The following is a 15136-nucleotide window of genomic DNA, read 5'->3' as shown; positions in this document are numbered from 1 at the left end:
AAGTGACATGAAATAAAAATAATTGAGGAAAAAAACGTTTAGTCTAAAAGTTTAACACAAATTTTCTGTACAACCTTAATAAAATCTACTGTGCAGTACAAGTGATGATGTTATCCTCAGAAGTGGTATATTTATCTTACTTTATACGGTACAGTACTTGGCTTCAAATTACAAGTGTGTACATAAGGTGAGAATACTAGCCTTGTGTTGAATAATTTATGTGTGATGTGCTGTTAGAAAAGATACTCAGCCCACTTTCTAGTTCTTCCTGAATAGCCTTAAATTAAAACCAAAACTGTTCTGGCATTTACTTTGTGATAATAAATGTCATTATAAACAAGTGATTATAAAATATTTCATAGTTGATATTGGGGAGTATTAATTACCATTATCCACTGGGATTTCAGTGCTGTCTTTTTAACTAGATATTCATGGGAATTATAAAAGCAACCTGTGTTCTAAAGGAAGCCATACACTAATGTTCATGAGAATTATATAAGTGACCTTTATTCTTAATTAGGCCATGTATGAAATGTTCATGGGAACCATACCTCTGTTCCAAATCAGGCCTTATACCAATTGTTTATGGGGACCACACAATTGATCTGTGTTCCAAATCAGTTCTTATACTAAATGGTGATGGGACCATACAAGTGACCCATGTTTCAAATTAGGCCTTGTAAGAAATGTCCATGGGAACCATACAAATGACCTGTGTTCCAAATCAGGCCTTATGCCAATCGTTTATGGGACCACACAAATGACCTGTGTTCCAAATCAGGCCTTATGCCAATTGTTTATTGAGACTAGACAATTGAAAGTGACCCATGTTTCAAAATTAGGCCTTGTAAGAAATGTCCATGGGAACAATACAAATGACATGTGTTCCAAATCAAGCCTTATACCGATTGTTTATGGATACCACACAATTGACCTGTGTTCAAACATCAGGTCTTATACTAGTTGTTGATAGGAACCATAAAAGTGACCCATGTTTCAAATTAGGCCTTGTAAGAAATGTTCATGGGAACCATATAAATAACCTGTGTTCCAAATCAGGCCTTATACCACTTTTTTATGGGGACCACACAATTGATCTTTGTTCCAAATCAGGTCTTATACTAATTGCTGATGGGGACCATACAAGTGACCCATGTTTCAAATTAAGCCTTGTAAGAAAAGTTCATGGGAACCATACAAATGGCCTGTGTTCCAAATCAGGCCTTATACCAATTGTTTATGGGGGCCACACAATTGATCTGTGTTCCATATCAGTTCTTATACTAAATGGTGATGGGACCATACAAGCGACCCATGTTTCAAATTAGGCCTTGTATGAAACATTCATGGGAACCATACAAATGACATGTTTTCCAAATCAGGCCTAATACCAATTGTTTATGGGGACCATACAAGTGACTGTGTTCCAAATCAGGCATTACACCGATGTATGTTTCAACACACCTTTGTCATAACAGTGAGCAATGCATAAACAATAGGATATTTAATTACAGCTGCACTGTATAATTGATTACAAGTGGACAAGAATTAAAAGGAAATGAAACAATTTAAGTGAAAGTAATTGAACAAAATTTGTTATTTAACTGGATCCAAGACAAGTTCTGTTTGAGGTACACTGACATGATGATCCATGACAATTCATGTCTTAAAGTAAATAGACTTGTATCAGAATCATCTCATTCCAATGTTTCTGCATGATGTAATACCCACAACTAAGGCAATACAACTCAGAACTAAACATAAATTACTGCCAACCACACACCCGAAATTGTTTCCCTCCAATATCCTATGAACAGATAAGTATTTATAATCAGTACATACATCAGCCAAATACAATGTTCCTATGAAGCCTCTGTAAGAGGCATTTGGATTGGTTAAAATTACATTATGTAATGCAGAAAACTTTAAGGTCCTAGTTCATAAAATCAGAAAGGAACTAATTCAGTATGGATGCACCATTTTTGCATGATTTGACAACATTTGTAAAAAAAAATTGGTCAGCTTTAGTCCCTTTTGAGATTCATTATTATATTTACTACTAGCTGTAATTATACAAAAATTGAATTTCATATTTTACTTGAATCATGAAGTCATAAAGCTTGAAAATTAATTACACACAATGCATACATATCTTTGCTACAAGCATTCATGCAGTGAATAATCAATCTTCAAGCTTTATGACTTCATGAATCCTGTAAAATATTAGATTCACTTCTTAGATAACATTAAATGAGGAATAAGAGTGCATCACTGAGTATGTGTCAAAGAAACGGAGCTAAACGTAAACACTCAACAAAATCAGCAATGCATTTAACCTACTATTGCTAGCAATCTCCCAACATAAATAGTTGAATATATGTATCTTATTTTATGACTTACTGCAGATATACAGAAGAAATACACAATGATACTTATGTTGAAAACAATTTTAATACCGACCTTTTAAATGCAAATATTTGTATCATCCCCATGATCTGCAGGTAAGACAATTAGAGATCCTGAGAAATTGTGGAAGCAGGGGATCAGTCTATTACCTTTCTGCCCCCAAAAATATTTCCATCTATCACCTAGAGCAAAAGAAAATTATGAAAACATGAGGTTAAATACAAATAATCAAAAGGTGGAATCAATAAATAGTACTATCAGGTGGAGCCTAACCATAAATAAATGTGGTGTTCACCAGGCTTTCTCATGGCAGGGCTCATAGTGAAATCCACAGTAAACATAATGGGATCAACAAGCACATGTCAAGTTGTCTTCGTCAGTAGGCTCTAAAACAGCCTCCGCAAGTTCAGGTTCTGTCCAATTGAAAAAGGAACATATTTATAATGCTAAGGCTCAAATGTATACATGTCCCTTTGTGCTTTACTGTGTCTAAGAATTTCCAGAAATTCAAGCTAAAACCACATTTTTCCATTTAACTACTGAGTGTTCAAACCATCTGTAATATTATTCAGTTAAAACAAGATTTAAAATCAAGCTGCTGTGTTGGGTTGGTGCCATTTTCATTTAGGACCATGTTGACATCATTTTGTTAAAAACCACTTGTCTATATTAAGATTATTGGGGATTAGTGATGCAATATTTTTAATGCAAGCATTATGGCAGCCATATTGGATGTACAGTTGTCAATATTTTATTTAGGACAAGCTCAACATCATAAGTATTCTATTTTTACATGCTAAGAGAGTCATCCATTTTGGAGGAGTAGATACAATATTTTCAAGATGGCCAGTCATTTAAATCCGAGGTCAAAATGACTTTTCATACTGCAGTAGCGATAACAAGAATTTCAAGATGGCCACTATGGAGACCATATTGGATGTCAAATCATCACTATTTTCAGTGCACTATGTTCATTTATGACCAACTAGATGTCATAAAAAATGTTTCAGTGAAACCTCAAGCTGATATGGCTATTCATTCAGAAGCAGTGAAAACAAGATTTTTAATGTCTATTGTGATGGCCATATTGGATGTCTTTGGGCTATTATTTTCACTTAGGACCATAAAGCACATGTTTATTTTACCGTCTTTTAGGAATAGTGATAGCAAGATTTTCAAGATGGCCACCACTGGACATCAGATAGCCACAACAACAGGGCATTATGAGATCTTTCAGTGCAATGCACCATGTTGATATAACCATCCTTACAGGACTAGTATAAATAACAAGATTTTCTTTTCTTAGAGTTTGAATAAAATGCCTTGTACATGTACCAAGTTTATTATGCCAAAGGTGTGAAATGTTATAAATTCTGACATCAGGGCCAAATCTTGTCATTTTATCAGCTTGAAATACACAATGTAGGATAGTCTATAGGGTCCTTCATAGATGAATATGCCATCATTCCGTTTCCCTATAACTTTACCATATTCATAATAATCAAACATGCTTATTTAATTTTAATCAATTTTCTAATATTAGTTTAAGATTATTCCAAATGTTGCCCACAGATCACATCAGCTGGTAATACTTTGCCTTGGGCCTAAGCATCACGCTTATAAGCATTATACGTTTTAATGCATAAGTCAGCCTTGTACTATAACACCTGCAGTCTACATCTATGGAACTCCTCTTTATTTACAATGGTGTTGATGTCTATCAATTGCAAAAAGAACCTAAGCCAAGTATTCACTTAGTTGCAGTAATGTAAATCCAAATATTTTGGCATGCATGACATGAAATTATTATCAGACTCCTTAAGTGACATGCACGCCATTATTTCATATTTTGCTATAATATAAATTATTTCCTTACTTTTTAAACAAATCTGTAATTTCAAAGTTTTATTTCAATTCAAAGAAATATTATTTCATTATTTAAAAATATTTCAACACTTAAATGAAATATTAATACATTATTAATAAATCTAAATATTATTTTGTTATTTTGGCATAATTTATCGCAAGAAACAATTTTTGTTTGTTTTTGTTGTTGTGGGGTTTAATGCCATTTTTCAGCACTCGATAGGCTATACATGGCGGCCAGTATTAATGGTGGAGAAAGAACGCGGGAAACCCCGGAAAGAACCACTGACCCACGAGAAGCTACTGGCAAGCTTTCTCACATACCTACATTGGCTGAATCCAAAATTCGAACCGGTGCAGACAGAGGTGAGATGGCAGTGATCCGTAGCGGAGAGCGCTTTAGACCACTCGGCCACTCAGGGCCCAACAATATTTGGAAATAACAAATCAATGTGTTATTTTATATAATATTTAATGGTATTTTTTATATAAAAATAATTCAAGTACCCATTGTAAATGAAAAAGAATCACCTCCAAAGCATTCTATGGGTATACAGAGGGTTATGTTTGGTCAGGATTTTGACTTAGGTGTGTGTCGGCTAAGGGGAGTCAGTGTGAAGACAGATTTGGCACCATGAACCTGATGACATATTGAAATTGATAGAAAGCAAACAAAATACAATTACTCTGAAAAAGACACTCTTTTATGTAAGGACTGTAACAGAACTGATAAAAAAAGAAATTTAGAAATTTACATGAAACCCACCCATCTCAGTTGGATCAGTTCCTGACCGGTTTTATACTCATTGTAAGGAAAAAGATGGATCTGAGTTTGAACCTTACATTTCAAAGAAGTATCATCTACCCCCTTGGTCACCACCTAAAAATAAAGAAATATTCAAGTATAATCATGAGTTGACATTGCACAAATTTTAATTTAACCAGAAATGCTCTAAGAGATTCACAATCTAATAGACAAGGAAATGAACCCCATCACAGTCAGCCAATCACGGACGAAGAAATAATGACTTTGCATCAAACAAAAACCTAATGGACATGGAAACACATAAATCCACTGTAATACAATGTGGATTATTGTTGTTGTTGGGTTTAACACCATTTTTCAGCACACGATAGGCTATACATGGTGGCTAGTATTAATGGTGGAGGAAGAGCTCAGGAAAACCCAGGAAAGAACCACTGACCCACGAGAAGCTACTGGCAAGCTTTCTCAAACTGGCGCAGACAGGTGAGATGACAGTGATCCATAACAGGGAGCGCTTTAGACCACTTGGGGCCCCTCAATGTGGATTAACAGCTTTGCATTTTAGTTTGAGAGGAGGGACTGAACATTACAATTTGAAACTGGGGAATGTTAAACTGAAAACAAGATATGATTGTCCAGAAGAACCTTGAAAAACAGAAAAACAAGAACAATGTGAACGACATAAGGGTCATTAATCCTAAACCGTATAAAAACAAAGACAACTATTAGTGAGATCTTTTTTATTCAAAGGTAAACAGTGCTAAGATCAACAGATTTTTTATAAACAGAAAATTCCTTTTGTATTGTACCAAATGATGATCACAGCTACAAACCTGAACTGCTTTAGAAAATAAGTTGTTGGAGTCAACACAACTACAAACCCAAAACGGTTTAGGAAACAAGTTGTTTGCAAAACAAATTGGGATGCATGAGGAAAAGAATAAACAACAGCAAACATGACACTGGGAAAGAAATTGATAAACACCAGTAGCAGGAATTATCCAATTCAAAAGTTATGAGACAAACTCATTCACCCAACTGATATCATGCAAATTTCCAACCACAGAATCGTACAGTTCATAAATAGCTACTTAAACATCAGTCACAAACCACAATATACACTGAAACTAATTGTTGATGATTTTATTATTGTGATTTATTTTTGTCTTTAATTTTGTTATAACAGTATAGATTTTAAACAAATTACTAAAAATATTTTCATTTTAGTGTGATGTTATATATGGCCAGGAATTCATTTTGAAGTGAGGGACTCGACTTCATGCCAGGGACTCTCAGAAATAGCCTGGGGACTCTTGAGTTCCATGATTAAAGAGTCAATATCTCCTCATCCTGAAACTCTGTTGACAGCCCTGCATACTCCAATTACCTGATCAACATGAACCACCCGAGTAATGCAAACTCCCACCACAGCAACATATAGATTTCAAAATGCACTGCATCTTTTCAAAATATGCTATATACAGCAGAATCATATCATTAGCAATACATTCTATGTATCAAATATCACCATACAGAAGCATACATTCTATGGATCAAATATCACCATACAGAATCATACATTGTATGGATCAAATATCACCATACAGAATCATACATGCTATGTATCAAATATTACCATACAGAATCATACATTCTATGTATATCACCAAACAAAATCATAAATTGTATGGATCAAATATCACCATACAGAAACATACATGCTATGTATCAAATATCACCATACAGAATCATACATTCTATGGATCAAATATCACCATACAGAATCATACATGCTATGTATCAAATATCACCATACAGAATCATACATTCTATGTATCAAATATCACCATACAGAATCATACATTCTATGGATCAAATATCACCATACAGAATCATACATCGTATGGATCAAATATCACCATACAGAATCATACACTGTATGGATCAAATATCACCATACAAAATCATACATGCTATGTATCAAATAGAATCATACATGCTATGTATCAAATATCACCATACAGAATCATACATTCTATGTATCAAATATCACCATACAGAATCATACATTGTATGGATCAAATATCACCATACAGAATCATACACTGTATGGATCAAATATCACCATACAAAATCATACATGCTATGTATCAAATAGAATCATACATGCTATGTATCAAATATCACCATACAGAATCATACATTCTATGTATCAAATATCACCATACAGAATCATACATTCTATGGATCAAATATCACCATAATAATAATAATAATAATAATAATAATAATAATAATGACCTTATTTAAAGAGGGTAACACAATTAGCTAAAAACTAATCTACCTTGAGGCCCTCATACAAAGGAATTCATTTATTTAAGCTGCATCTCTGAAGCCACTGGATATATTGGGTTTGGAAGAAGGAAATAGAGTGGGCATTTCTAATCTCAGCTGGAATACTATTCCAGAGCAGAGTTCCAGAGTATTGGAAACTTTTTTTTAAATAACTCCTTATTTGGTTTGGGAATTTTATACTGTTTGGTTGACATGGATCGCAGGTGGGGAGTATTACCAGGTAGCCTATACTGGAATAGTGATTGTAAATATTCAGGAGCACTATTCTGAGATATCCTGTACATTAATTTGGCTTTTCTCAAACAGATTCGGTCTTTAATAGGTAATATTTTTAACCTACCAGCTAAACTTTCCTTGCTTTCTTTCTGGATTGATATTAGCCCAAATGCTCTTTTTTGAAGATGTGCCAGCTTTGCTATGTTTTTATCATTTGAATTACCCCATACTGTACTACAGTAGTCCAAATAGGGTTGTATGTAACTGTTATAAAATAGTTTCCTGTGCCTTTCAGGGAGAAAATGTCTTATCCTACTGAGAAGCCATAAACTTGAATTGACTTTTTTACTGGTATGTTTGATATGTTCAGTCCATGATAGGTTATTATCTACCAGAACACCAAGTAGCCTATCATGACAGACTATTTGCAGATTTGTATCCTTCCATGTCAGACATAGTTCATCACTATCAAGATTTGTCCTTCTTTGTCGTGTTGAGATAAGTAATATTTTAGTTTTACCAGTATTTACCACCATGCCATTACATGTGCACCAGTTTTCCAGTTTGTTTAGTGCATTCTGTAAAGAAATTTCGAGCTCATGCCTTGTGTTTTGGATGTCTGACAATGTTGTGTCATCTGCATAGAGATCTGTAGATGTTATTGAGTCTCTTAGTAAAAGTGGTAGGTCATTAATAAATAAAATGAATAGTAGTGGACCTAGAATTGAGCCTTGTGGTACTCCATATCTAATTGTTTCAGGTTCAGACAGAACATTATTTATGTAAACATGTTGTGTTCTCTCATTTAAGTACGAAGTAAACCATCTAATTGTTCTTTCATCACATTGGTAGATTTTCAGTTTCTTCAAAAGGATTTCATGATCCACCATGTCAAAAGCTTTCCTGAAATCTACAAATACAGTTCCTATTATTCTACCTTGGTCAAGTGCTTGAAGCCATTTATCAGTTAAGGAGATCAAGGCAGTCTCACAGGAATGGTTCTGTCTAAAGCCTGATTGATTAGGGTGTAACAGCAAGTGTTTGGTTAAATATGACATGAATGAGTCATGGACATGTTTTTCAATCAATTTTGACAAGTTTGGTAGTATTGAAATTGGTCGGTAGTTATCAGCATCATCCTTAGAACCAGATTTGTGAATAGGAGTTACTTTTGCAGTTTTCCATATTTTGGGGACAGATGAGGTTGCAATACTTAAATTAATTATGAATGTTATGCTATCTACATCATACATTCTATGGATCAAATATCACCATACAGAATCATACATTCTATGGATCAAATATCACCATACAGAATCATACATTCTATGGATCAAATATCACCATACAGAATCATACATTCTATGTATCAAATATCACCATACAGAATCATACATTCTATTGATCAAATATCACCATACAGAATCATACATTCTATGTATCAAATAGAATCATACAGAATCATACATTCTATGTATCAAATAGAATCATATATGCTATGTATCAAATATTACCATACAGAATCATACATTCTATTGATCAAATATCACCATACAGAATCATACATTCTATGGATCAAATATCACCAAACAGAATCATACATTCTATGTATGAAATATCACCATACAGAATGTTTGGTATGAACTATCCTGCAAAACAACATAAATGAAATTCCTAACTTTGTCAAATGGAAATGAAACTTTGCCAACTGTTTGGAACAGCTGGTTTCTCATACACAGACACCACAACTGCAACATACAAGAAATAAAGAAAAGTGATACTGACAGTCACTAGGAAGAGAGATATATGGACAGTTACAAAATGAATGAACTGTAATTAGCTTTCAATGTGTTTAATTACATCTCATTCTTTCATTATTTTTAAGTTTCACTGATGTGATGCCTTTAGTTCAATGCAAATGATCACATTGTTCACGACATGGAATTTGAATGTTTGCATTTAAATCGTGAATAAACTGTTATCATTAAATGTCAGGGATGTGTGTTCATTTCATTTACTACATATAAAAATAAACCTATAGTAATTAATGTGCATGAAGTTTAAGTAAACGTTTGAGACACTAAAGAATGGCTCGCACGGTTTCATACATCTGAGAGGGTGTTGAGATGAGTCTGCTCTCTTGACATTGCAAAGATTATGGCCATTTGTTTTCTCTCTCTTTAAAATGTGAAATACATTTCAATCATACGTAGTTTAAATAAAATATATGTATAGTATGTATACTGTATTGTTGATATACAACTCATTTCCATTTAATAACAAATTTACACAACTACTGGTACATTAAAGCTACAGTACACATAGCAAACAGTATGTATGTATGCATGTATGTATGTGCATTTGTGTGTATGTATGTATGTATGTACGTATGCATGTATGTATGTGCATTTGTATGTATGTGCATTTGTATGTATGTATGTGCATTTGTATGTATGTATGTATGTATGTATGTATGTGTGTGTGTGTGTACCAATGGGACCGCTACCATAGCAAAAATTCATTCCATTTCAGTGTCAATAACTACAAAAGGTGGTAATAGGATAGGAAAATAGTTTCTAGGGAGGCTCTACCTTACTGAACAATGGTGCTAATCGCTCTCATGAAGACCTAATCCATGTCTTTGAGGTGCTTTATATCAGTGTGGTGAGATGAATTAACCTTAGTCACTTATGGCGGCACAAACACATATCCTTATGAAACTTTGCTATCACCACCGGACTACTGGAGACCTTCCAAACTGATCCAGCTCTAACACTTTGTTCCAGATACCAAGCTAGACCTGACAAGATGCAACATGTTTCACTTAATGCCACAAAACAGTAAGATTAGGTAAATGAAGTTAAAATGTGTTAGATATTGTCATTTCAAAATAGCATTAAGGTTGCAAGCGTGGGAAAAAATAGTAAACTTGACAGAGTGACACTAACCCAAAATTATATGAGGTTTCTAGAAGCATATTTAGCCATTTATAGGTTAAATATCTAATCAGGTATACTATATATCATAAAGTTTAAGAAAAATATTGGGATGGTGAGGTTTGATCATTTCTGCAAACATTAGTACATACCAGTATACAGGAAAGTCAAGTGACAATGTACTAAATTAAAATATATTACTATAAGCAATCTTATTCATGAGGGAAATAACAATTTTGGTTATTGCAAGTGAATATGGCCAATTTATATGTTGCCACACAGATTAACTAGAGTCACCAATAGATCCTATATCCTCAAATGAAAGTGAAATTATGATCCCCAAAACTTGTAAACCAGGATGGAAATTTGCATATGTGGGACATATACAATGTACTTGTTAAGATCAAATGTGCAAACATAATTCAAAGGATCTGTTTGAACATTTTTAGTGTATTTTCAAGAGTGTTGGTTACCAATTCCTAAGCTCAATGATTCAATGGAATCAGATATCAGCTGATGCTTCAATACCGCATTCTGTCAAAGTACTAAATCGAAATATGTTACCATACAAAGGCATATTCATGATGAAAATAACATTTTGGGATATTCTGAGTGCACACAGCCAGAAATGTGCCTTACAGATTCATTATAGGTACAATGTCAGCCTATATGATGTACTGAATGTGAACTTTTGATCCCAAACATTCTAAAATATATGGATATTTGTTCATGTGGATATGTAACTATGTTAAGATCAGTTGTACAAAAGTCACATTCAAATAATGTTTGAATATTTCTTATGTAATCTTTAGAGTGTCAGTTAACAAATATTATTAGTAATTAATAATGTATAAAGCAAGATGGATCATTAGAATTGCATTAACATATATTCCACAAAGCCGCACAACACCAATCAATATCTTAACCAAACTGAACAATGAAATGGAATGCATTTTGTGTTTAACTTATATCATTTTGCAGTTTTCTTACATCCAAGGGTAACTATACCTGGAGAAAGTATATTTTATCCTTTTGACCTGTATTTTATTCTCTGACAGCTTAAAATGATTTAGTAGAGAACTTGAGTAGGTTCTAGTATAAAGTTTTCATTTCTATCCTCTCACTAAATACCCTATAACTATGTTAATAAACAATTACTGAAAGCTATACAAGTAGATATGTATTACTCAGGAAATCACCATATCATAAACACATAAATTAACTGCTTGGACCCCAAATGAATAGTTTGAATGACCAATGCAAAATATAATTTTTTCGTCATGCATTTTAAATGATGGTCTCATTTTGACTTAAAAAGAAATTTTCTGTGACAAAATTTGACCGATCATTGCAGCTTGTATATGGTGTAGGAATACATACATGCTGATATCATTTAATATAATTCCCAATAAATATATATGTGCATGGGGGGGGCATTTAAAAAAGTTTTAGTTTCATTTAAATTAACAAAATAAAAATTTATTTTTTAAAAATTCATTCTTATATTTTTAAAGTTAATATACATATTACAATGTCACTGTGTCTATCATTAATAATAAAGATTTTATACCAATTTAAACTTTAATCAAATAGTGAAATGACAGGACCCAGAACACAAGTAATTTTATTATATAATCTCTACATTTGTTTCTCAGTACTGAACTTTCCACTGTGTGACAATCAATACAAATCATAACTTAGTCTAAAATACCTTCAAAGATGACTTCATGGTGGAGTTTTTATCATAGGTTCATTGGCATTTTTTTAAAGGCTGGACTGTAAACTAACCAACATGTAATGGAACAAAGATTTCACATCTGGATCATCACCAAGACCTTATTAATCACTGTACACTGTCGAGGAAACACACACAGTCAACCAACCATAAGCTCATATTATAAAGATTAAAAAATTACCTTTAAATCCATACCAATAATGCCTAAATCTAACTCTTGTATCAACACCAAAAGGAGACAGAAAAAAATGCTCTAAAATAGACTGGGTCTACATTTGTAGGTAGTTAACTGGAACTATTAATTGTTATCTGTTCCCATCTGTTTAAAGAGAAAAGAAGAGTTATCTCCCCTAAACAGGTACATTTTCATACACATAAAGACACAGGTGCTTGACGCGAGCTTGATGTTGAGAAAAAAAAAACCCAATAATCTTATAGGGTCATGGGGGTAATCTAAGGTACAAAAAAATCATACAGAGTGACAAAAAATACCTTAGATTACCCTCCCCCCCAATGACCCATTCTGAATTAGGATCCTCTCTATCATAATATATAAGAGAGCTCATATATATTATGATAGAGAGGGTCCTAATTCAGAACGGGTCATGGGGGTAATCTAAGGTATTTTTTGTCACTCTGTATGATTTTTTTCCTTCAGATTATTGTGGGTTTTTTTTCCTTCTCAACATCAAGCTCGCGTCGAGCACCTGTGCATGAAGAGAGCAAATCAAAATGACATTGAATGTCACCATCCATTTCAATTTTCCACCTGAACAAATCAGTGTGAAATGAATGATACACAAGTACAGTCGAACATTATGTAAACTAAAAAGAATAGTGTGATAACGTTCTTGGTCACTTGCAGTCAAAGGAAGATGCTTGAGGTATGACAGTACCAATTGTACAACCTCAGTGGGCGGAGCTTAAGGGTAGGAACATTGCATTCAGAAATAAACAACAAAACTAACCGTCATTGGTACATTATGCAAGAATTGTACTTTCTGTTAGGCTTTAAAAATGTTGAGTCTCTTGGCAACATGTGATTATGTTGACTGATATCTAGATCATATTTTCTATTTTTTTATGATTTTTAAAAAAAATGTGGTACATATGACTGAAAATGTGTCTGTTGTGACTAGATAACTCTTACCCCTGTCTAGTTCCAGCACAGTTATATCTTTTAAACGCAGTGGAGTACCTGGTTCTGTCCTTGTCAAATTGACAATCTAACATTGTTCTCTATGACAGTGTGTGACTTGCATGCTGAGGTAGGATATAAAGTATATTTATTTCACAAAACATAACCCTTGAGGTCTATGGAAAAACAATTGGTACCATGATACCTTGAAGATGCAGCTATAAAAATGATGACATGTAGATATATGGATGGCATATGCAAGTAACCTATTCCATATGCAAATACAATGAACTATATGTTAAATTTGAATGCAGACAAAATGTCATTTATTTTATTTTTTTCATTTACATGTACTTCCATTATTTACAAGTAAACCTGAATTAAGTGGATTTGCAATACGGATCTCGACATAATAGCCACTTATTTTTTAATGTATAAGCTAGAATAATGATGATAATCAATTGGCAACGCATTGGCTGGTCCCCTGTGTTAATATCCACATGTAGGCGGTAGGCACAGAAGGATCGCACACCAGGATATTGGTAAGTAGGTTTGTGGGGGGGGGATGAAACTAGACTGGTCACGAAATATTTCTAACCAGTTCATACATGCCTGGTACGAGGCCCTGACGAAACTCGGTAGGGGCTTTTAGGGTTTTTTTTAGTCATCAGACTAAGAAAACCTGCACAAAAATAAGAATAATTGTTCATCAAAGAGACAAATAAGTCTTACCAAACATTTTTGCAATGGCTAGGAGACATTGTCGTACTTCATCTTCTGCTTATATTCTATCCTTTCCACTTAAACCTAAAGTTACATTTCTCAAATGTAATTTTCATTTAGTTTGATAATTTATAAACCTTGCAATGTTCGAACCTGGCGATATTAACTATAGTTTGTTCCATAGCATCACGAATTTTATCCTGTTCAGGTCAGCGTCATTAGGTATATGTAAAAGTACCTAATTCGTGTGTGTACTTCAGGTGAACGAATTAGGTACTTTTAACTTGCGAATTAGGTACTTTTAACTTCATTTAATGACGTCGACCTGAAAATATACAGATAGGAAGAGTCCGCGAGGCTATGTAGAACGAACTATACTATGCAAGACAAGTAGCACATTTTTTTAACAACCTCAAAATGTTGTGAATTAAACATGTCAAAATAAATTTGGTTATTTCAAAGTAAGTGTGCAAAATATGAATGTTGAAGCCGTACAGACACGGGTGGTTCAGGGGAAATGGAATATGTTTAATGTTTGATCGTACACAAATAACACTTGTTTGATCGGTCATAAATCACACGTTTTTGATTGTATGCACATTATACTTGTTCGATTGTACACAAATCACACATGTTTGATCATCCATTCTAACATATATCGTGGTGTTACAGCAGCTAAACGTAGTGAGTTGGATCTGCCAAGTATTTCGTCATGGCTAATTTCTCACGTTGCGTCAGATTTGCCCACACACAATTTAACATGACTTTGGCAAACTGTCGTCTTCCTTCATTCTTTTTCACGTGTTCCAAAGTAGTGCCTTCTACAGATGAGTGCCGTTTTTTGAACTTCTCTTTACCTTACGGAGTCTGACAAGAAGAGGGATAGCCGCTAGTTTCTTGTTTAATCTGAGAAATTCTTTGACATATCCGAAAATATTCCTATATTGGATTCGTCGTTTTTGTTTTGTAGTAGGAGAGTGCCAAATTTCGTATAC

The 15136-nt window shown here is 33.7% G+C and overlaps 1 long non-coding RNA gene across 1 annotated transcript; it reads right to left on the bottom strand.

Annotated features, from left to right (window-relative positions):
* Positions 1-930: 930 nt before the first annotated feature.
* On the bottom strand, positions 931-10403 carry LOC149774761 (uncharacterized). Its single transcript, XR_016416754.1, has 4 exons — positions 10201-10403; positions 5039-5152; positions 2461-2819; positions 931-1665 (listed from the first exon to the last, which is right to left on the bottom strand). It is a non-coding gene; the product is annotated as an uncharacterized LOC149774761 (long non-coding RNA).
* Between the last annotated feature and the right edge of the window lie 4733 nt (positions 10404-15136).

This window comes from Sinohyriopsis cumingii, unplaced genomic scaffold (genome assembly GCF_028554795.1).
Source record: "Sinohyriopsis cumingii isolate HCF-2022 unplaced genomic scaffold, ASM2855479v2 utg000160l, whole genome shotgun sequence".
NCBI lineage: Eukaryota > Metazoa > Mollusca > Bivalvia > Unionida > Unionidae > Sinohyriopsis > Sinohyriopsis cumingii.
This window is presented reverse-complemented; position numbering and strand designations above follow the sequence as displayed.